The 25478-nt window shown below is 41.3% G+C and overlaps 1 protein-coding gene across 3 annotated transcripts in view; it reads right to left on the bottom strand.

Annotated features, from left to right (window-relative positions):
- MTUS1 (microtubule associated scaffold protein 1) overlaps positions 1-24871 on the bottom strand; it is a 159161-nt gene extending 134290 nt beyond the window's left edge. For 2 of the 3 annotated variants that reach the window (XM_024759979.1, XM_024759981.1), the window contains exon 1: positions 16941-17004. The gene's annotated coding sequence lies outside the window, so the exon portion shown is untranslated. Of the gene's footprint in view, positions 1-16940; positions 17005-24824 lie in introns of those variants that run through there. The other variant, XM_024759978.1, reaches the window with a different exon arrangement.
- Positions 24872-25478: the final 607 nt, after the last annotated feature.

Here is a 25478-nt window from a genome sequence, read left to right as displayed (position 1 = left end):
ATTTCTATCACTTCTAAATTAAGAGTCTTAAGTAAACTGTGGCCAAGAATTTGTCACAGGAGAGACTTGAGGCTTTTTGGCGTATTTTCTACAACTGTCTTAGAAAACTATCTAAATGTGACCAACAAGGGGCTGATTAGAAGATTACAGTAGAGTAACAATGAAATACAACCATATAAAACTATGCGTACAAAACAACTAGGAAAAATGTTTGTGTTTTATGATTACAATCATGAAAAATATATAGTAGAAGAACATGAGAAAATGAATACATTAGATGTGAAAGGGGATACAGGGCTATGGGCTGTTGATGCTGGTTTAATATCCTGTCTGTGTTATTAATTAAAACCAGGAAGAAAAATCTAATAATTTCTCAAAACTAGAAGTAAACACAAATGTCCATCACTAGTGGATGAATAAAAAATTTGCAGTACATTCAATGTAATGAAATAGCACTCAGCAATAGAAAGGTAAACCACTGATTCAAACAATAGAAAGGGGACTTCCCTGGTGGCACTGTGGTTAAGAATCCGCCTGCCAATGCAGGGGACATGGGTTCGAACCCTGGTCCGGGAAGATCCCACATGCCATGGAGCAACTAAGCCCGTGCACCACAACTACTGAGCCTGCGCTCTAGAGACTGCGAGCCACAACTACCGAAGCAACAAGGGAAGCCACTGCAACGAGAAGCCCGTGCACCTCAACGAAGAGCAGCCCCGGCTCGCCGCAACTAGAGAAAGCCTGAGTGCAGCAACGAAGACCCAACACAGACAAAAATAAGTTAATCAATTAATTTAAAAAATAACAAATAATAGAAAGGTATCTCAAACACATATGCTAAATGGAAAGATGCCAGACCTCAAAGGTATATAAATCCATTTATATACTATCTGGAAGGCAAAACCATGAGGACAGGACTGAGGTCAGTGTTTGCCTGAGAGTAAGGGGAAAGCACTGAAAGGGGTATAAGGAAACTTTGCGGGATAATGGAAATTTCTATTTTTTTAAAATTGTGGTTGGTGGTTATACAACTCTATGTTTATCCCAATTCAATGAACTACCCACTAAAAACGGCAACGTATGCTGTATATAAATTATACCTCTGTAAGTCTAACTTTAAAATAAAGAAGACACTGAGCTTGGAAACCAAAGCTATGGAGGTACCTCTAAGAGATCTGTTTTCTAGACGACATTCACTCGTCCAATTTGTTGGGTGCCCGCTGTACACCAAACATGCTGCTACGTGTTACTACAGGGTGAACAAAATAGACAAAAAAATAAATAACACAACTGTTCAAACAGAAATTGTAGTCAATGAAGAAAGGCAGGGGCATTCTGGTTGCTATTACAGGAGTGGAGGGGTGGGGGGGTCTCTGAACAAGTCACATGTGCAGCTGAGACCTGAAAAGTATTGTAAGTACCAGGCAAGGAGGCGAGGAACAGAAAGGTTTTAAATGTAGTGTTTTATCAGCAGTCAACAGCAACTCAACTGTTTAAATATATCAAGTGTGGTTATATTTTAATGTGATGTGGAATGGGGCCTCTGAAGTAAGAGCCCAGACAAACCAAGGTCTTAAAACAGCACCAGGGGCAGTGGCCAGATATAAAGAAGTGTTTTTGGACCTTAGGGGCCCTCAAAGAGCATTACGGTTCCTCCAGCCACGGTCAATATTTCAAAAATGATTAACAGAATGTATACATTTCTCTGAAATGAGGTTGCCTAAGGGTAACTAAATCTCACATTCTGGTGTTTTAAAGAAATCTGTTGTGCTTGTTTCTACCTTTGGCTGAATTCTACCATGGTTTCCTCAAGCTTATCAAAGATTCTAAATGACAGTTACACACACACACACACACACACACACACACACTCTTACCAAAAAGTGAACACACACTCTTAACAAAAAGTGAACACACACTTACCAAAAAGTGAACACACACTTACCAAAAAGTGAACAAAAGTGTTCTCTGGTAAACAAAATTCTTCACCCACCCTACAGGGTTCAAGTCCAAGACACCTTCACATGGCTTCACATGGCACTACTCTATCTTTATCCTCTGAAACTTGCAGGCTGCTTCTTGGCAAACGCCTCTGCTGGATTTTTCTCTGACCAACCTTCCAACGTTGGGAGTAAGGCGGGGCTCAGCTGCTTAACCTCTTCTCTTCCTAATGCGTGTTTTTATTACAAATATATTCTGTTGGAATAACAACTCCCAGGAGCATATCTCTAGCCCTGATCTTTCCCTAAAGCTCCAGATTTTAATGCCTAACTGTCAACACCTACATTTGCTTGTCTAATAGGTATCTCACACTTCCTGCATCTAAAAGAGAACTCTGGGCTTCTAGACACCCCCAGCTTCCTTTTTGCCCCAGTGTTCCTTATTCTCCCTGAAAGAGAATACCTATACCACTAGGTACCCAAGTTGATCATGCCGAAAACCCAGTTGTCAGCCTTCATTCCTCTCTTTCCCTCTTACCCCAATAGCCACTCCTAAATAGGGGCTACCTTCAAAATACATCCCAAACGCGGCCATTTCTCACCTTCACCATTACCCCAGGTCCAAGCCACTACTGTCTCTCTCGAAGAACTAATTGAGCAAATCATTAGCCTCTTGTCTCCTTACAATATATTTTCCACACAGCGACCAGAATGATCCTTCTGAATTTGCGAGCTCATGCAAATCCCCTCCCAAAGCGCTCTATGGTCTCTCATCACACTTATGAGAAAAAACAGACCCACAGATCTAGAACACCAATTAGCAACAGATTAGCCTTTGTGCTAAAGGTGACAAGGAATATCTTCAAAGGCAAGGGAGTCCTCGCTGTGGCCCCCAAGTCCGATGATATTGCTTATACCTAATAGTCAACTCTAAGATACAATGGAAGAATCCTTGAAAATAAACGACCATCCATTCCTAAATCAATAGGTATGTGTTCAAACAGAACACTTTCCACCTCTTCACCACTCAGACCTCCACAATTACCTGAAGGCTGGGAGGGAAAAGGGTGTTCTTGGCCTCTGACCACTGATTAAGTTCTAAAGTGATCTGGTTTCACCTTAAATAACAACAACAAAAAAAGTCTCTAAAATAAATATGAAGTTTTGAATACGTTATACCCAAACAAAAACAGCTACCTTTCTGAAAAGATTCTTTTGTGTCTCACTTGGAGACTGACCTTCCTTCAAGCCCACGTGACTTCAACATAAAACGTGCACCATATGTATCGCAAGGAGTTATGAGTAAGTGTGCTAAATAATCCTCCCAGAAAATTCAATTTGAAATGTATAGGTCTTTGTTTAAATGACCTGTTGTCTGCAAGCTTTCAAACAATGCTTCGCTTTGTGTTCCCAGGCAGTATAGGAAACAAGGCACGTTACTGTTTCCATTCCTCAAACATACTATGACTAACATTAAATACAAAATATTTTCTTGCAAATTAGAAACATCTAGAAATACATCTCACCAAGCCCAGGCTCATAAAAAGAATAACCTCCAATGTTTACTTTTATTTTTTCTGGGGTTTTTAAAAAGTCAATCACTGAAACTGTTACCTCCCCGGACACCAGCCAGGAAGAGAACACTCCTCTCCCCTACACTTTTCACACTTGTCTTCAGACACACAGCCTCCCCACTTGACTGCCTCCTTTCCGGGTCATCTTCTGGCAGCAGGAAGGCAGCAGTGGCTCTGTGCCATCAGGCCCTTCTCCTAAACTGTGACTATTTTTAGGCCAGCAGCCCCTCTCTGATTCTGAACTTGGCCTTAGATCATCACGTCCTTCGAGATAAACTCTTCAGAAGCCAGGCAAGTCTCAGTAGGATTGGCTACACTCCTCTGCTAACACAGCAAGAACCTCTTAAGGGCTGCAAAGGCGAATGTCCTCCAAGGATAGCAGGGTCATGACCTTTATAGCGCACCCCCCCGACCACCACACACACACTGCCCTCAGTTGGCCTGACCAAGGCTGTGCTCCCATTCCAAACATGCAACCAGTAGTGCCCATGATTTCATCAGGGTTAAAAAAAAAAAAAAAAGAAAGGCTGAAAGATTTCCTGCTCTTGTGAGAATGTTAACCCATGTACCAGGAAATTTTAAACAACTCAGTGATGAGGGTTTTTTCCCTGAAGTATCACGTCCAGCAGCAACCCTGAGATATCAGATTTGTATAACACCCTTGGGAAGAGGCAGGTATTGATAAAAATAGTCAAAGAAAATTTTAGTCACCTTTCAAAAAAGGAATAGCATACCAAGATGGCATAGTAAGTTAAATATCCCCTTGCGCTATTTATAAAAATAACCATACACTATAACTTCTGTAATTGGAACAGGCCTACCAGAAATACTAAATATATCTGGAGTTAAAAGTCTGCACCATGTGACAAAGCGAGAGAGAGGCATGGACATATGTACACTACCAAACGTAAGGTAGGTAGCTAGTGGGAAGCAGCCGCATAGCACAGGGAGATCAGCTCGGTGCTTTGTGACCGCCTGGAGGGGTGGGATAGGGAGGGTGGGAGGGAGGGAGACGCAAGCGGGAAGAGATATGGGAACATACGTATATGTATAGCTGATTCACTTTGTTATAAAGCAGAAACTAACACACCATTGTAAAGCAATTATATCCCAATAAAGATGTTAAAAAAAAAAAAGTCTGCACCATCTATTGCTACACGTCTATAAAATACAGCTATGGTAACATGAATGTCAAGTTAAACGTTCAGTTTTTCCATTCTCACTGCTAAAATGAAGCATAAGAACCTCAAATTAGGTTTGAATGTTTTAACAACTGAAATTTCAAGGGAGAACATACCAAAAAAATAGGGAAAATACGTTTATGTATTTCACCTTGTACCTCTCCTTCAACGACATCATGCCATATCAAAATTTATCTCTTTCATTCATCCCCAACTTGGATGTTATAAGGAACTGTACATGTTTTCTGAACCCACAAGTTTACAGTGTCAAATATTTGCTCTCCAGACTTCTACTGACAACATTAAATGGAGACCTCATGAAAACGTTAAGAACAACACATAGGCTCTAGTATTTGAGAAAAAGACAGGTAGGCTTGACCCAGAGCTGCAGATCCAAGGAATAAAGAAGTTTCACTCATTGGTCCTGGCTGTGGCATTTAGCATCTTATTGGGGTCTCCAGCCCTGAAGGTGAGTATCCCTCTGTCAGGTATCCTCCCCTCCATGTACTCCGGAGTTCCAGGACAGCTAAATATGGAAATGTGCCAGGAGAACAAAGGAATACAACATGGACCTCAGGAAGTGAGAAACCCAGCCACGTCTCCTCCTTTACCCTCATAAGCAGGACAAAAGGTCATTGCTCCAAAACTGGCTACTTTTTACATTTCTCAAATAGGGGTGTAGGAAGAATGAGCCTATGGGATCTTAGACTCTGTCCTCCAGAGACTTGGAGGAATGGACAGTGAAATAAGAAAAAAAAAAAAAGACTTTCAATATGCAGATTGCTGTGCTATAGAAGAACTTGGAAATTCACAAGCTGGGCTCTGTTTAGCTTTATATTTCTAAAGTGAACGTGTTTAATGCCGAGTTTTTAGCTCCGTGAAAATGGTCCAAATCTGGCTCCCAATCGAATGACAGCCTGACTGTGACAGCCTTTAAAATCATTGGTACATGAAAGTCAATTGAGACAGAAACCTCTAAATAATTACCCTCAGCAATAAATTCTCAGCAGAAATAATTCAATAATAAGACTCCAGCCCCAACGCCAACCTGCAGCCCAGTTGTGGTCAACAAATTCCAAACTGACTGAGGCCAGGACCACTGCTTCCCTTTACACAGACTTGTGGCCCTGATGGCAAAGACAGGCCGGCTTGGAGTTTAAAAGCAGAGATGGATGCAATGAAGATCTGTACTTAAAAACAGGAAAGGACTACTTCACAAAATAATCTGTGAAATTCAATAGCCCAGTTTTATTTTTTTAAGTGAAGAATTCCAGTATCCACTCATGCCTTTCTCCGCATGGCTGTAACCCCTGTACAAAATATTTTAATCAGAATATATAAAATAACACCATTCTTTTGGGATACTAACTTCCTAGCTTAGCTGTTACAAGCAAGAGGGCAGTGTGGTTTCACTTAATCCATATTTACAGCTGAGAATAACTCTGTTCCCCACCAACATATAAATGTAAGATGTTTTAGTTAGCCATCTAAACCTTACCAATTTCCTTAGAACTATTCTCCTAATTCTAGAGACTTTCAAGGCAGGAAATAATCCTTACGTGATTTTTATTATATTCAAAGCTTCCAATTAGCTAAAAAAAAAAAAACCCATACAAGAGCACTAGAACAGTCCCAAGAAGCTAAGTGAGGGTCAGTTACTTCACACACCACCCTGCCTGTTTCCTCATCCCTGCTATAAAGTGCCCTTTTACTAAAAGAGCTGTCATTCATTCAACAAAATTCATTATTCACCTACCATGTGCCAGCAGCTCTGCTAGGGACACAATGGTGAAGACAGTCCCTGTTTTCAAAGAGCCTGTAGTTCAGTTAAGGCAAGAAAGTACAAATAAATAATTACAAAAACTGCAAAAGTAGAAGTGACAGGGACTTCCCTAGTGGCACAATGGTTAAGACTCGTGCTCCCGATGCAGGGGGCTCAGGTTCGGTCCCTGGTCAGAGAACTAGATCCCACATGCATGCCGCAACTAAGAGTTGCGTGCCGCAACTAAGGAGCCTTCAAGCCACAATTAAAACCGGGCGCAACCAAAAAAATAAATTAATTAAATAAATATTTTTTTTAAAAAGTAGAAGTGACACAGCCTAAGGGAACCCAAAGGATGGACCCCACTGCTGCGGATCTGGAGGGCATGATTAAGCATAGCTCCCTGGAGAAGATGAAGCTTGGGCTGAGATGAGCAACAGGCCAATGAGTGTGTCTCAGCCTTTCCGATTTTATGGACAAGTAAAATTTCCCCTCCAAAAACCTAGAGAGACAACCTGGGGAAGCCAGCTTTTAATTCTGTCACTAAAGATACTTCAGACCAAATAACTTTTTACTACTACCAACACATTATAAAAGGATATTTTAACACAGAAATGAAGGGAGTACATAATTGCAGAGTAAAGAACATTCTTTCAGTTTAGATTATATAAATTAGCTTGATGAAAATCTTAGTACATTGCATTTCTTTTCCACTTCAGTATATCATGGTAGACATTTTGTCACCAAGCACACCTGGTTCATAACATCTCACGAGGAACCTCTGAGTCAGGTGAAAAGGGCAGTGAGGAAGAGGAGGGTGGGCAGAGTAGGGAGGATGCCGGCTGGGCTACAGGGAGCTACTTCCCCCTCTCCAGGAAGATCGAAGGGGAGGACCAGAAAGACCCACACAAAAGGAAGTGCTGAGACGGCCAATGGATCAGCAAGGCCTTGGACAGCTCACGGAAGGGTGAGTGTATGCTCTACCCCTCCACTGGAAGCCAAAACACAGACCAAGAAGCCAGCACACAAAAAAGCCCCATGGGATACACACGGACAGAGGCATCTAAAGACCAACCATGATGAGCTGCGTCTGCAGAGGCCAAGAGCTTGAAAGGAAGCACCTGGACCAGACGACCCTCACCCGTTGCTGTGATGTTATGATGCTATAACGCTCCTCCAGGATTAAGAACCATCCCAGGAGTGGGTGTACTGGGGAGGGAGGAAAACAATCCTTAAGAGAACAGCCTTGAAGAGGATGTTTGAACTGACCAAATTTAAATCCTGAAGTTAAGGGCTATGTTTAAGCACTGGCATTTAAACACAGGATGGGAAAGGCTCATCTTCAGGAATATGGAAGCACGCACCAGAGAATCTGTTCAGGCCAGAACACATCCTGCAGTTCTTCGGATTACTTAGGGATTCACCCACGTCAAACCAACGCGTACTGTTTTGTACCGAGGGTATACTTTTCAGAAAGAAAATCAAAATAGAATTCTCTTTAAAGACGCTTTCCAAATAAAATGACAAGTATTGTGGAGTGAGGCTGACCTAATAGCTGAAAAACTGTCTGAGGCTTTTGAATGTCAGAAAGGCCTGAGACAGAAAATGCTGTGTAAACACAGTATTCATGGCACCGAGAAACTGACAAGTGGGAACTGCCTCTCCCTGACACATTGTCAAGTCCTACTTGTCCGCCCACAGTCAGCCAGTGTGTGGGGCCAGTATGGGGGAGCAGGCAGCTACCTCTTCCATGGATAAGGACAACGGCAGGAGCGTGTAGCACATGAAAGTCCTCCAAGTGTTCTCACAGTCACCCTCTCAGCTGACAGCCCAGTGGGACACACAGGTCCCATGACAATCACCTCCTTCCCATCCCTCCACCCCTTCTGGACGTTAAACCTGATGTTTCCAGACATTCAGTACCTTGCCCAAGAAACAGTTAATAAATAGCAATGGATATTAAACTCAGTTCAAATGTGTACTCTTGATCTCTTTCCAAACTCGCCTTTTCACAGAAATAAAATCAACTAACATTTGGTAGCTCTATACAGCTACAGACCCATAGCTGCCTAGACACGGAGGGCAGGCATTACTCACGGGGAGTTCCCACATTTACTCGGTAACTGGGTTACCCACCTTGATCAAGCCAAAAATAATCTTGGCCTCATTTTCCTCATCTGTAAAAACTGATATAACAGTAACATTCCATCCCATAGGATTAAGAGTTACATGAAATTTTTGGAAACTTTCTGACCCACACACGATTGTTAGCTGCTACTGTTATAATGGCAACAACCTTGTAAAGCAAGCGTTATTATAATCCTCACTTTACTGATGACCAAAGCCTAGCAACTTGCTCGCATGGTTGAAAGACCTTTCTGGGAGTGATGGACACGTTCTCTACCTCGATTACTGTGTTGGTTACACAGGTGCATATTTGTCCAAACTCATAATGGGGTACTTAAGCTAAGCATATTTCAGGTTACTTAATTTTACTTCAATTAAAAAAATTTTTTTTCACAGATCACATGGCTAATAAACAGCACTGTGTATTCCAGAACACATCCATTAATTCAGGTTGGAACATAAAAATGTTTTTCCTGGTTCTTGTTCTACAATCCACTTTCCAACTAATCCTTCCTACTCAACTGAAAACCTGAATGCTGACTACGCCCACTACCATATTTGTCTGATCTCATGGACATCAAACCTGCTCTACTTATGCAGCTACATGTAAAAAAAAAAAAATGAAATTAGAACATTCTTTAACACCATACACAAAAATAAACTCAAAATGGATTAAAGACCTAAATGTAAGACCGGATACTATAAAACTCTTAAAGGAAAACATAGGCAGAACACTCTCTGATACAAATTGCAGCAAGACCTTTTTTGATCCACTTCCTAGAGTAATGGAAATAAAAACAAAAATAAGCAAATGGGGCCTAATTAAACTCAAAAGCTTTTGCAGAGAAAAGGAAACCATAAACAAAACGAAAAGACAACCCACAGATTGGAAGAAAATATTTGCAAACAATGAGAACGACAAGGGATTAGTCTCCAAAATTTACAAACATCTCACGCAGCTCAATATCAAAAAAGCAAACAACCCAATCAAAAAATGGGCAGAAGACCTAAAGAGACATTTCTCCAAAGAAGACATACAGATGGCCAAGAGGCACGTGAAAAGATGCTCAACATCACTAATTATTAGAGAAATGCAAATCAAAACTATAATGAGATATTACCTCACACCAGTCAGAATGGCCATCATCAAAAAATCTACGAATGCTGGAGAGGGTGTGGAGAAAAGGGAACCCTCCTACACTGTTGGTGGGAATGTAAACTGATATAGTCACTATGGAGAACAGTATGGAGGTTCCTTAAAAATCTAAAAATAGAGCTACCATATGATCCAGCAATCCCACTCTTGGCATATATCCAGAGAAAGAGAAAAACACAGTTCCAAAGGATACATGCACCCCAATGTTCATCGCAGCACTGTTTACAATAGCCAAGATATGGAAGCAACCTAAACGTCCACTGACAGATGAATGGATAAAGAAGATATGGTATACAATGGAATACTATTCAGCCATGAAATAATGTCATTTGCAGCAACATGGATGGACCTGGAGATCATCATACTAAGTGAAGTCAGTCGGACAGAGAAAGACAAATATCATATGATATCACTCATATGTGGAATCTAAAAAAAAAAAAGTGATACAAATGACTTTACAAAACAGAAACAGATTCAGACTTAGAGAATGAACTTATGGTTACCGGGGGGAAGGGTGGAGGGAGGGATAGATTGGGAGTTTGGGATTGACATGTACTCACTGCTATATTTAAAATAAAATGCCTTTCCGTGAGGGTACGGGGAGAGATGTTTTTCCTGGTTCTTGTTCTATAATCTACATTCCAACTCACGCTTCCTACTCAACTGAAACCTTGAAGGCTGACTACGCCCACTACCATCTTTGATCTTATGGGCATCAAACCTGCTCTACTTTTGGAGATTTTTACATTTTACTGTAACATATTCACCTTGACCCTCCTAGAGGAGTAAGTCTCTGGCCATGACCCTATAGGGCACTACAGCTTCAGACCTAAACAGTCACCTTGAAAAGCAGGTCAGCAGGACCATGTACCAGGTGCCTATAACCAAACCAACAGACCCCCAAGAATCTAAAATATTCTCTCTCAGTCTGAGTCAGCATTTCTTCAACATTTTTTGGGTCAACTGAATATAAAGCACTCTTCTAAGTATTCCTGATAAGGGAGGCGAACAAAATTAAATTATTACTTTTGTGGATATTACATCATGGCGTAGATAATTTTCAGAATCCCATCAAAAAGTAAGCCTTTTCATGAAAATCAGTAAAAAGAATGAGTTAAAACAATAAGCCAAAGTTTCAGGATAGTGCTGAGCTAACACAGAAGGGACTGTCTCTATGAAAGTAAAATAACTAAAACCTAACCTCCATTTACACATAGTGCCTAGCAAAGGCCACGGTCAAGCTTTGTACAACTGGGCTAAAGAAATGATTTGATGTAAAAATTGTGCATCCTTTTCATTTCTGAATTATGTACAGCTACTTAAAGAAATTACCCAAAAAATAGCCCAGGCTGTTTGAGGGAAATAAGGACAGACCAGGTGCACAGGGTAGAGTTCAAAGCTAAAATAAAATCTTTTCCTGAAAGTGTTAAATGATCATGAACAGGGACATGTTTAGACTCCTTCAGACACTTGCCATATCCCTTCAAAATCCACTTGGCGAGAAGGAAATAATTCTCCATTTGAATCACTCCAAGACCAATTGAAAAATGTCACTGTGTGTGTGTGTGTGTCATTATGTGTGGGTGCAGTTATACAAGTCAACACCTCACATTTTATCTCGCAACCTTCATTAAACACCGACTTCCTGTAGCCTTTACTTGAGAATGATTATCTGTGTTGGGCTTTCCACTGGCCAATATGAGTGCCTAAACAGAAGGTCAATGTACATATGTACATGTACATATGTAACTCACAGGGGCAGCCCAAGGAAGAGCCAACCTCCCTGAAGGGGCCTCCTTTCCAAGTCCTAACAGCAGACATTCCTTAGAAGTCACTTTGGTAATAAGAACTGTTGACCTTTAGGGCTAGAAACCATGGTTGATACCCAAGGCGTAACTGTGGTTTTACGGGACATTCTCTTCCCAGTTCTGGTTAACAACAGGCCTCACCTCCTAGTTAAATTTCTACCTGGGATTAACTCCATCCGCCCAAGAATTACCTGCCTCTATGTAGCTTAAAATAAGGAAATAGGATTCAAAGCTTCCATAGGAAAAAAAAAAATGTTTCAGAAAAATATTAGTCGCTATTCAACATGCATGACCCTGCATTACTATCTGTAAAATGGGTATACTTTACAATGTACTGTTGTATAATCAAATGATTCAGATGATCGTTCAAAGGAATCTAATTAGGTTCTTTTTGAAAAAGCAGTCTGAAAACTATAAATTCTTATAGAAATGTAATATACTGTTGTAATGATCTGTAACTGTCAATTTTCCATTTCTGCTACTAATCATAATGGCTTACAAGATTTAACATTCCGTTTTATGTTCTGGGGCTAGAAAATGGAAAAACAACAAACCATAATTCTAAGCTATGTCATCTGAAATTTTACATTTCCAAACTACCATGTGCCTTTGATCCCACTGCAGCAGCAATGTGAAGAAAATCCTAGCAACAGTGATTTATTACTTCTTATGGCATTAGAAGTAGTCAAGTAACAGTATCATATTTGGAGTGGGGAATGGACCAGGAGGGAAGATCTCGGTCCTAGTCCTGGTTCCATAACTTACTCATCATAATACAAAACATTTATCCAAAGAGTTCTGCTTCTCAATTTCCTCATGTATAAAACAGAGCTCTCACAACCTGCCCTGTTTACCTCATAGGGTTGATGTGATAACTGAATGAAAACGTCCTTAATGTCGTACTTACAAGTTACTTTCCAAAAACATATGGTGCTGTTTTATTTCACTTTGTCCAAAAGATGAAAATTCAGCATTACCTCAATAATTATATATATTAATGGTAACATTTTAAAACCAAAACTCTTAAATATGAATGCTGTTGGACTAAGTTACAGGTTAAAAATTAGAACAGAGGATGGCAGTACTTTAAAATCCACAAGCGCTTTACTGGTTCAGAGTGATGATTCAATTCTGAGAGCTTTTAGAATGTGCTGACAGCAAACTGGCAACATAATTTACAGATTTTAGCAAAGATGAAAGTATCTACTTTAATTAAAAAAAGTACAGCTCAAATATAAAAACAAAAATCAGCAACTCCACTAAACACAAACTTCCAAGAAATCCAAGAGGTAACCAAGGTGGAGTTGAAGAATAAATAATGAATAATCTCAACTGGTACTGGTATAAACCAATTCTTTTTAAGGAAGAGGAATTCCTGGAATTTAATTAAATTCCTGGAATTTAATTCCCTACAGAGAACACCAGAGGATCCAAGCAACACCCCCAAAATTGAGTGGAGAAAATTAATGAAACTTTCTATCCATGAATAAGAAGAGGTTTAAAACAAGAAACAAAGGAAAATTATTAGCATTTATACCTTTCATATATTAGGCACTGTGGTAGAATAACTCCAGGAGACAGGTATTATCCCCACTGTCCTGAAGAGGCAGCTGGGTGCAAAGGCATTGAATTAACTTATCCAAAGCCTCGAAGCTAACATTGAAGAGCTCAGACACAAACCCTATTTGGTCTAACTTCAAAGCCTGTGCGCTCTCTAGTACATCCTTGTGCCAAATGTTCTGGATACCAGTAACATTTTTTCCAGTTCTATAACACAGTATGCCCCCAAGGTTTCATAATGGACATCAGGGTGAGGAAAATCTAGCTCAAGGTTGAAATACCTCTATTTGTTTTATTATTCCAATTTTAATAAAAACAAGAGCAAGCAGAGACAAAAAAAACAATAATCAGCCCTGGAGGCTTCCACATATACCATATAAGTAGTAGAAAACAATTTTTATTTGATTATGTACCTATACAGTTATAAATTTTAAATGTTCAGCGTAACAAGATGTAACCAACATTTTCTAACATAATAGTCACAACTAAGAGAAAAAATGGTCACATCTGCAATATAAAATCACTTAAAGTATTTTTCATAAAAAGAGAAATGCAGGATTTTTCCTATCTCCATTCCCTTTTCATTGACTGGACCCATTCTTCTTATACTGGCATTAAAATGAATTAGTAAATCACTCTGCATAGTTGTCATTTAATATCTCCATAAAGCCACATCAGAACTTTTTAAGCGTTAAACACAAAATTCAATACTTGAGAACTACATCAAATTCAATAGCCAGCAATTCTAGTGAATCATCAAAAAGTTCCACAGAAACGCAAAACTACTCTGAAATAAATCTTATTAAAGGTATTAAGAGAAGCAATCCCAGACTGAAAATTCATCTAAATCCCTCTTTAAAATGTAAATACATATTTCCCCAGACAAGAAACAGCCCAAGTCTCTATTCACGAGAAACTGTCAACACGTGACTGTCTGCCTAAATGGAGAACGGAATTAAATGATCACAAGTGGAATTAATTCTGTACAAGTATTTGCACATGGGTATACCAGATGTTCTGAGAATGGCACTTCATAATAAAACAGAACTATAACTCCAAAGGAATAGCAGCCTCATGCCTTCCAGCTCTATGGGACCCTAACTCCTAATGGTACAGTCTTCCAGAGGGACATGAAGTGACAGGCTGAGCTGCTTGCTGAGTGCACCACGGTGGATGGAGGGGAGAGGCACCAAGAGAGGACAAGGAGAAAAGTCGAGAAAAGCAGTGAGGAAATTAATATCTCAGGCTTAGAAGACCTCTAGTAGCTGTGACTAACTGAAGAAAGAATTTCAAACTTCCATGCCATCAGAGCTCAGAGCTCTAGATGATTTATTCCAGGCTACATCTGGTACAAATAATTATTCAAAGTACAGTCTTACCCAGCATCGTAAGGTTTAGACCCTATCCTCAAGAAGCTCATGAGAAGTAATAAAAAGATATGGGAAAAAGTCACTAAAAAGCTTATCCAGAGAAAGTAAGTGAAACCACAGACTGTAGTGCTAAGTATCTTTTGGTGAGAAGGAAAAGAATAAGAGTGATTAAGGATCAGAAGTCTTTAGATAACCAAAAATGTCAAAAAAAACTTTATGTCTACCAAAATTTGGTCAATGTAGTAAGCAGAATTTCCAATGTATGACACAATGGTAACGACTCAAGAGGATATGTCTAGTAACCTGGACACAATAACTGTCCCAAACTGCCCTTTTCCCAATGGCGGAGGCTTTTCTGGCTGACTCCTCTGAGAACTGGAGCAGTTTTCCTTTTTTTCCCCTATATCTACCCTGCACAGTCTTTGGCCCGTAGAAAGTGCTCAAATCATGGTTTGAGGCAGAGGAAAATCAAACTTAAGATTCCAACAGCAAGGACTGTTACTCATGCCTTTTATTCATCACTTAACATAAAAACATAATCCTCGGGCTTCCCTGGTGGCGCAGTGGTTGAGAGTCCGCCTGCCGATGCAGGGGACACAGGTTCGTGCCCCGGTCCGGGAAGATCCCACATGCCGCGGAGCAGCTGGGCCCGTGAGCCATGCCTGCTGAGCCTGCGTGTCCGGAGCCTGTGCTCCACGACGGGAGAGGCCACAACAGTGAGAGGCCCGCGTAGCGCAAAAAAAAAAAAAAACAAACATAATCCTAACTGTACACTATAAGTGGCCTGGCTCTACATATAGGGTCTAGATTGAAGACCAACAAAACAAGCTCATTTTTCTTGGTAAATAAAAGAATTTACCCTCTGTAACCCATTTCTCCCATCTTCCTTACTCTCTCACCACCAAGACATCGGAAATCCTCATTTGAATTATAGACTATTAGGTTAGCAGAAGTGTGCAGACATGGTTCAACTCTATAATCTGCCCAGGAATAAGATGACTATAGTGTAGCAGTTTACTGTACAAGAAAAAAGACTTTTTATAGCACAGGGAGGTTTAACTGGTAGCTCTTCTGGTAAATACAACTCAGTCAACTTGACACAGAGGTTGGGAAAAGGGGGTGAGTCCATGTGTGGATGTCATATCTTAGACTACTCATATCTATACTGGCTTCTATTTTTGTTCCATGAAGCTAGCCAAGGGAACTATGTTTTTAAAAGATGCAGTTTCTGACAAAGGATTAATCTCCAAAATTTACAAGCAGCTCATGCAGCTCAATAACAAAAAAACAAACAACCCCATCCAAAAATGGGCAGAAGACCTAAACAGACATTTCTCCAAAGAAGATATAAAGAATGCCAACAAACACATGAAAGAATGCTCAACATCATTAATCATTAGAGAAATGCAAATCAAAACTACAATGAGATATCATCTCACACCAGTCAGAATGGCCATCATCAAAAAATCTAGAAACAATAAATGCTGGAGAGGGTGTGGAGAAAAGGGAACCCTCTTGCACTGCTGGTGGGAATGTGAATTGGTTCAGCCACTATGGAGAATAGAACAGACTTTAGGATATGGGGAGGGGGAAGGGTGAGTTTTGACAGGGCGAGAGAGAGTCATGGACATATACACACTAACAAACGTAGTAAGGTAGATAGCTGGGGGGAAGCAGCCGCAAGGCACAGGGATTTTAGCTCAGGGCTTTGGGACAGCCTGGAGGGGTGGGATGGGGAGAGTGGGAGGGAGGGAGACGCAAGAGGGAAGACACATGGGAGCATATGTATATGTATATCTGATTCACTTTGTTATAAAGCAGAAACTAACACACCATTGTAAAGCAATTATACCCCAATAAAGATGTTAAAAAAAAAAAAAAAAAGATGCAGTTTCAACTGGATATCATTAATTGTAACCAACCATCAAGACCATCTACAAGATAAATATAAAAGGGAATTTCTCATTTGTCACTGAACACTGCTGAACACATTATATGACCTGCTTATCTGAAATAAGATGAAGAAATTTTGACTTTTCCTTCAGAATTGTGGTGTATGTAAATAATGCCCGAGTTAAATATTACCAAGTTTCTAATGCAGAAAAAGCATAGAAGATGAGTTAACAGCCAACAGTCAAACGTGAACACTGCCATAAACATTAGTCATGCTATATGTTTATTCACACAAGAATATATTTTTTCACCTCTCCTTCCTACTCTTTTGATAAGTGTGACTCTCTCCCAGAGGGGCTCCTTCCTCAGTGCCAACTGAGGACACAAAATGTCCTGAAATGTTTTGGTTAACTGCAGAAGATCAGGGTGATTATGAATGATTCGCCCTCAAACTAAACACTGATTTTCTTTTCTTTGCATTGAACTTAAATATAAATTGACAAGGCACGAATTAAAAGAATGATAAGGTAATTTAATGGCTTTAAAACCCTCTCTCCATGGCACCTTACCTAGAAGACCAATTCGTTCCTGGCTGTTTTCTTCCTAGTCTCAGCTCTTCCTTGTGCTGTGTACACACAGTAGGGGGCTGGCCAGGCCTGCCCTTCAGCTCAGCACGGCTCTTACTGAAACGTGAAATCAGTACAATTTCAAACGAAATGACAATACCTGGAAGAAATTTCCTCGCGACCACTCTGCCCTTTCCAGCTAGCTTGAGAAACTTATGGCCCACTCTTCATCTTCCTTCACTGCTCAAGAAGAATCTATTCAACCCTACTAAAGAGGTAAATGTTTCCTTAAAAGAAACTTTAACTGCCTTTAAAACTATCTGTAGTTTTACAGCTTCAAAATGAAATAAAAGTTTTAGGTTAGACTACAGGTTGGATGTGTGGATTTTCTTTTACTCATGTAAGTAATGTGTACACAAAAACATTTATTAATTTAGATCTGGGCCTACTCGCAAGACCTAAATACAGTTTATCTTTAAGTAAATACATTTTTACTTCTCTTCAGTATGGGACTTAAACACAAGGCTAAGGAAAACCTACTAGCTTTAATGAACAAACAAAGTTGTTTGGGAATCAGATTTGTATGCAAATATGTACTTCTAAAATGCTCGAAAGCTATTTACCTAAGTAAAATATCGCTAGGTTCAACCTTGTTTACACTCTAAATTTGTGGAGAAAACCATTTCTTCCTTGATTGTGTAAAAGTTAGACAACAGGGCAATCACAAACTGCAAATTTACTTATGGTATATGAAAATTAAGTTTTATTGTATCTATCTACACAGTAAAGATTAGTCCCCAAATCTGTCACCCCCAAAATGGAAACATCTTTTTCATCTGGAGCCAAGTGAACAAGAAAAAGTCATGCATTAATATCATGAATAACCACCCACACAGAAGAGTAATAACTGCTGATTTCAAAGAACACTGAAGTCATTTTAAAAGGGAAACTACCAGGGACTTCCCTAGCAGTCCAGTGGTTAGGTCTCCCGCTTCCACTGCAGGGGGCACGGATTTGATCCCTGGTTGAGGAACTAAGATCTCGAATGCTGCATGATGCGGCCAAAAAAAAAAAAAAAAAGGAAACTACCATTAGGGCAATCTTTTATAAAACTTGTTTAGAAGTAAATTGTTAGAAGTTGGCAAACTCAGTTCCTAGTTACACTGGACTGTCCCGAGCCAAGTGTGGAGAATCCTGATCAAAGCATGCTTTTCTGAACCACATTTCAGGCTGGCTAATGTCATACCAAACCATTTAATCCTCCTTTTCCTGCAGGTTAGGATCACTCATTCTTGGTCACTCTTTATCTCCTGCGGCGGCCACAAGCCACTGCTGCCCAAGCCACTGCTGCCAGCTAAGTGCTGATGGTCACTTCCTCCTAGGTTCACCTACCTCCAGAGAGTCTGGGCCCATTTCTAAGTACCTCCAAACACACACCACATACCAACCTCATCCTCACAGCTCATATATGGGCCTATGGCTTATTGTTAGGCTCAAAAAGATGGGGAGGGAAAGGCAGGAACTCAGGCTCCTACGGAGAGAGCACTCTTAGTGAGGTCTTTAGACATCCTCAGGGTATATTTAAGCTTCCATCGTATGGAAAGATAACCCAAGTTTGAGAAATCTGGAAGGCTATTTTTTCCCCCCTCAAATCAATAGTTTATGAGTAGTGTTAAAAATTAATTTGGAAAACATTTTAAATTACATATACATCTTATCAGACATCAAGAAAAGACTCATACTGGTTCCTTAAAAAACTAGAAACAGAATTAGCATATGACCCAGCAATCCCACTGCTGGGCATATACCCAGAGAAAACCATCATTCAAAAAGACACATGCACCTCAATGTTCATTGCAGCACTATTTACAATAGCCAGGTCATGGAAGCAACCTAAATGCCCATCGACACATGAATGGATAAAGAAGATGTGGCACATATATACAATGGAATACTACTCAACCATAAAAAGGAACGAAATTGGGTCATTTGTAGAGACATGGATGGATCTAGAGACTATCATACAGAATGAAGTAAGTCAGAAAGAGAAAAATAAATAACGTATATTAACGCATACATGTGGAACCTAGAAAAATGGTACAGATGAACCAGTTTGCAGGGCAGAAATAGAGACACAGATGTAGAGAACAAATGTATGGATACCAAGAGGGGAAAGTGGGGGAGTGGGATGAATTGAGAGATTGGGATTGACATGTATACAGTAATATGTATAAAATGGGTAACTAATAAGAACCTGCTGTATAAAAAAATAAATAAAATAAAACTTAAAAAAAAAAGAACTACCATACGGGGCTTCCCTGGTGGCACAGTGGTTAAGAACCTGCCTGCCAACACAGGGGACACGGGTTCGAGCCCTGGTCCGGGAGGATTCCACATGCTGTGGAGCAACTAAGCCCGTGAGCCACAACTACTGAGCCTGCGCTCTAGAGCCTGCAAGCCACAACTACTAAGGCCCATGCGCCTGGAGCCCGTGCTCTGCGACAAGAGAAGCCACCACAACAAGAAGCTTGCGCACTGAAAACAAGAGTAGCCCCCGCTCGCCGCAAGTAGAGAAAGCCTGTGCACAGCAACAAAGACCCAACACAGCCAAAAATAAATAAATAAAACAAACAAATTTGTTTAAAAAAAAAAGAACCACCATACGACCCAGCAATCCCACTACTGGGCATATACCCTGAGAAAACCATCATTCAAAAAGAGTCATGTACCACAATGCTCATTGCAGCTCTATTTACAATAGCCAGGACATGGAAGCAACCTAAGTGTCCATCAACAGATGAATGGATAAAGAAGATGTGGCACATATATACAATGGAATATTACTCAGCCATAAAAAGAAATGAAATTGAGTTATTTGTAGTGAGGTGGATGGACCTAGAGTCTGTCATACAGAGTAAGCAAATACCGTATGCTAACACAAATATATGGAATCTAAAAAAAAATGGTTCTGAAAACCCTAGGGGCAGGACAGGAATAAAGACGCAGATGTAGAGAATGGACTTGAGGACACGGGCAGGGGGAAGGGTAAGCTGGGACGAAGAGAGTGGCATGGACATATATACACTACCAAACGTAAAATAGCTAGTGGGAAGCAGCCACTAGCACAGGGAGATCAGCTCGGTGCTTTGTGACCACTTAGAGGGGTGGGATAGGGAGGGTGGGGGAGATGCAAGAGGGAGGAAATATGGGGATGTTTGTATACATATAGCTGATTCACTTTGTTATACAGCAGAAACTAACACACCATTGTAAAGCAATTATACTGCAATAAAGATGTTTAAAAACAATAGAGATGAGGATGGGTAAGGAAAAGAAAATGAAAGGTGTAGGAGTAACTGGTTACTTAAGAATATAGTTATCCTGTGTATAAATAGATAGTGAGTCTTTTGGTATCACTGGTTTGAATCAGCTGAAGACTGTTTTCTTCTTTTTCTTGAATGTCTATGTTTTGTGGTTGTTCAAAGGGGAGGCATGTGAAATAAATAGTCATAATTCACAAGAAAAAAAAGAAAAGAAAAAAAAAGACTCATATCAACAATTCAGTATGGGGCTTCCCTGCTGGAGCAGTGGTTACTGCTAGAAAAATGATACAGATGAACTGGTTTGCAGGGCAGAAGTTGAGCCACAGATGAAGAGAACAAACGTATGCACACTAAAGGGGGAAAACCGTGGTGGGGTGGGGATGGTGGTGTACTGAATTGGGCGATTGGGATTGACATGTATACACTGATGTGTATAAAACTGATGACTAATAAGAACCTGCAATATAAAAAAACAAAAAAAAACAACTAATACAAAACTTTCTTTGGGTTATTTGTATGATATATGTTAATATAAATGCTTCAGACATTACATGAAATTTCTAAAAATCTTATATGTTCTGGTATAATGTTATAAGTCATAACTCTAGTTATTACTTTAAAATGTATATCTCAGAAATAACTAAATTTCCTTGTCAATTGCATTATTATGAACTTTCATCAAAACTTTAACCCTGGTCATTTTTAAGTCTTTTGTCATTTACAGACAGTTCTGGGTGTACTCTGATGCTTTTGCAAAAATGTTCCTATAAAAGGGTTTCAACTTCAAGGAAATCATGGAAAAGACTCTGACAAGTACAGGTTTCTGATAACTGACTCTACTGCTGAATGAATAAACATTTTCAGAACTCTAATGGAAAACTGATGAATTCATGAAAGTGCTAACAAAAGATGAAAAAAAATTACATGGGACTGAGTGAACTGATGAGGATGATTATAATTTTTGTGACTTTCTGTTTGAATAAAAAAAATCCCACAAGGACTCAGAGGCAAAAAATATACAAATCAATTTTCACTGCAAAGTAAAGGAGCTGTCACAGTGGAGGATTACTGGACTGAATGTCAATATTATGACATAGTATGAGTGTGTTTCGTGTTTGGTAATTGCAATCATTGTTGCTTTTATTGTGGTCATCCATTTGCAATGCTTGGTGTCAGTTTATTTATCTCTTGTAAAAATAAAATACAGTGTGTGTGTGTGTGTGGGAAAAAAAAAAAAGAATCCACCTGCCAATGCAGGGGACACGGGTTTGAGCCCTGGTCCAGGAAGCGCCCACATGCTGCAGAGCAACTAAGCCCGTGTGCCACAACTACTGAGCCTGTGCTCTAGAGCCTGTGAGCCACAACTACTGAGCCCGCGTGCTGCAACTACTGAAGCTGGCGCGCCTAGAACCCATGCTGCCCCAAGAGAAGCCCCCGCAATGAGAAGCCCACACACATCAAGGAGTGCAGCCCTGGCTAGCCGCAACTAGAGAAAGCCCGCACACAGCAACGAAGACCCAACACAGCCAAAAACTAAAAAATAAAATAAAAATTTTAAAAAGTGTTAACATTTTTAAAACAACAATTCAGTATGAAACTACAATAATGAATAAAAAAAGAATTGTGACAAGATAATACTATAAATGAACTACTGAAGATAAATGGATTGTGAGCCCAGTTTACATAATCACAGAACAGATCTGAAAGCTCATTCCCTGGGATTTAAAACTTTCTTCTCAGATTTCAAAGAATGTTGTTCCTAATGTTACATACCATGCACAACTATCTCTCATCAACAGAGCAATCTGTTTTGCAACAGTCTCTACTCCAAGACATGGAGATTCTCCTAATGGATTTGAAAAAAATCCAATTCAGGATTCTGGAGAATTCTTGTAAAATTTATCTTGTGCCACTGTCATACATCATTCTTGGGCTATGATTCAGAAGAGTTAAAATTTTTGTTTTTTAGAAAGTCAACAGATTTGGCTACATTAAAGTACAGAACTTCTATAAGTCAAAACTACTATAAACATGTGCTAAGTGTTTGCCTTTATAAGACAAAGACAAAATTGGAGGGGGGCGAATATCTGCACGACGAAAGGCAAAAGTTTACTATCAAAGGCTCTTATGAATTACTAGAAAAATACTAGTATCTCCAGGAGAAAAACTGGGCACTACATTCAATTAAAAGGGAATAAAAATGGAAAATAACTAGAGATTTTTTATATTCAACATCATTTGGAATCAAAAAAATGAAATTTAAATACTGAGATAGCACTGTTCACCTATAAGGCTGGCAATAATTATTTTTCCTTTGCAGGATGAGTCTCCATATTAACAAAAATACAGTAACACAAGTACTCTCATAGAATGGGAACTGGTGGGAACAAACTTTGGTAAAACATTTTTTTTTGGAAGCAGTGGTCATTCTGTATCAATAGATCTTTGAGCCATCAACTGTATTCCACAGGACTCCATCCTAAGGAAATACAGGAGATATATAAAGTTTTATAAAGGATATTTGTTGCATCAGTATATATTTAATAATAGTAATTGGAAATAAATGAAAAGTTCAGCTATAAGGAAATGGTTAAATTGTTACATCTATACAGTGTAGTATTATGTAGCCACTAATATTATGTAGAACTGTAATGACATGGGAGGTTTCTCATGATATGTTAAGCAGAAAAGAAAACATCATGCAACACTATTAACTACAGTTATAGTTTTATATAAACTATATACTGTAATAAGTAAATCTGCTCTAAGTTAGCAAGTATAAAGAAAATACTGTGGGACTTCCCTGGTGGTGTGGTGGTTAAGAATCTACCTGCCAGTGTAGGGGACACGGGTTCGAGCCCTGATCCAGGATGATCCCACAGGCCGCGGAGCAACTAAGCCAGTGCGCCACAACTACTGAGCCTGTGCTCTAGAGCCTAACTTTCCTTAGGGAATTTTGTACTTGAGGGGAGAAAAAAAAAAATCAATAAAAGCACTTTATACATTGTAAAGCATTATACAAACAGGACATCATTGGTTCGATTTAAATTGCCCATCATTTCCTCCCCTAATTATCCCTGAAAAATAGGTTTGCCTACAGAACTGCAATTCCAACTATGCAATTCCTTTCAGGGTTAACCACACACTATTATCTAAGTGTATCTAAACTCCCTAAGGAGGTCATAGGTTCCCAGGAAGGAGCTACTCTCATTTTTTTAAATTCCCCTGCCTCCTAGATGGTCTGCCTCTTTCCCTCCAGGCTCACCCTCCAGCGCAAGGGCTCAAGGTTTAATGTGAAGATGATTGAATTCCTATCACCTGGCAAAACACAAATGCTTTCATCTCCCGTTTCGCCTAAGACTTTATTCAAACAAAGAAAACAAAACACACTGGATTTCTTAGTACACTGACTACTTGAAACAAATAGTAGTTAATGGGGCATGTGAAACTTTTGCAGGCTAAATGAAGAATTCATCTCTCCATTCTTACTCCAAAATAAGCTCGTCCAAGTCAGAATCAATAAATAACTTAGTAGAAAAGAGTTTATGTCTGACAAAAAAAAAAGGACAGAGATTTATTTAAGGTAGGTAAACACCTAAGTCCACTAATTACTGTAGTCAATCAGGTGACCTTAGTTAAGAGTGCATTTTTCTAAAGAGCTACAAAAGCACATGTGAACCGCAGGAAGTAATAAGACACAGGCGAGAGGACCTTGGGAATTGCAGCAACCTCATTAATGCCATCTTTTCAGCCCTGATTGCTTATGCTGAGAATGGGCCCAAGCGAACCGCCCAGCAGGAAGACTGAGTGCCAGGCCCAGGGGGCTCCGGACGGACCCAGGGGGGTCCGGACGGGCCCAGGCGGGTCAAGTGTCTGGTGGGCGGCTTCCGGCTGCGGGCTTGTCAGTCTGCGTAACTAACTCTAAAGTAAACGCCTTCGGTCACTTTCAAGGTGACAGCTGCCTCCCCTTCTTTCCCCCAACTTTGGCACCCAAGGTCCCAGAATACCCGCCCCCTCCCTCGGAGCCAGTCCGGCACCCTGTGACGGTCGCGTTCAGGGCGTCCGCTCTCCACACTCTCCCGAGATCCCCACTGCGCACCGGCTGGGCAATCGACGCAACTCCGCACTTACCCGCAGCGCCTCGAGCCAACCCCGAGCCCCCGGGGAGCCGGGAGACCAGCACTCCGAGCCCGGGCGCCCTTTGGACCCTCGGCGGAGTCGCGCCAGGCCCACCCGGGAGGCCCAGTGCCCAGCGGGCAGCGCCTGCACCTGAGGACCCACGGCTTGTCGCCAACTCCCGCCCCCACCAGCCGCTGCAACTGCCAGGCGGGAACCCGGAGTCCGGGGCGCCCCAGCCTCCCCGCCTCTCCGGCCGCCGGGGGTGGAGCCAGGGCTGGGAGCTCGGGAAACTTGTAAATGGCAAAACTCGGCCCCCTCTGCCCCCCTCGCCCGCCGCCGCCCCTTCCAGGCGGCCCCAGCCTGCGTCTCGCAGCTGGAGACAAAGGCCAGGCGGCAGCCAAGGGCGCTGCGCCCCAAGAAACTTGAAAGACGCGTGGGGCTGTACCTCGAGACACCGGCCTTGGAGGCTCCCGCCGCGCTCCGCTCCGCTCGGCTGGGCTCCGCTCCGCAGGTAGGCGGGCCTGGCCCGCCCGCCAGCTCCCTCCTTCCTCTCGCGCTCCCGGGTCCCAATCCCGGAGCCGCGCGCGCTCCCGGGCTAAGTGCCGACCCGCCCCACGCCTGCGGCGTCTGTTCCTGGACGCGATGCACCTGTTGCCACGCGCGACGCGGCGCCCCGGGATGCTGCCTGCGCACCTGGTAGAAGCGCAGGTCGGAGACCACAGAGGCCCGAGACCTCACAGGTCCGAAACCACGCAGGTCCCCGCGGGCGACCGGGGCTCATCCGTGCCCAGAGCTGGGGCCCCAAACCTGGCCTGCTGCCGAGTGGATCTTGCCTCCTACTCCCCCTCTTGCCACCTGTGTTTTCCGTGCCAGCTCCCTGGCTTCCCTCTCGCCATGGGGCAGGGCCGCGAGGGGGGGACAGGGTGGGGATAGGGAGTGGGAAGGTGGCAGAATTATCTGGGCGGAGGTTTGCAAGGAACCAGCAGTGACTGACTCTTCAGAGTGTCTGACTCCCGCTCTGTACTATCTTCGTGCTTCTAAGAGGTTTACCAGCAAACACCTATTAAAGGTTAAAGCCATGAGCTCCAGCTGTTAGATC

Source organism: Neophocaena asiaeorientalis, unplaced genomic scaffold (genome assembly GCF_003031525.2).
Source record: "Neophocaena asiaeorientalis asiaeorientalis breed wild unplaced genomic scaffold, Neophocaena_asiaeorientalis_V1.1 scaffold521, whole genome shotgun sequence".
Classification (NCBI taxonomy): Eukaryota; Metazoa; Chordata; class Mammalia; order Artiodactyla; family Phocoenidae; genus Neophocaena; species Neophocaena asiaeorientalis.
The sequence above is the reverse complement of the archived record's forward strand: the minus strand, read 5'-3'. Positions and strand labels throughout refer to the sequence as shown.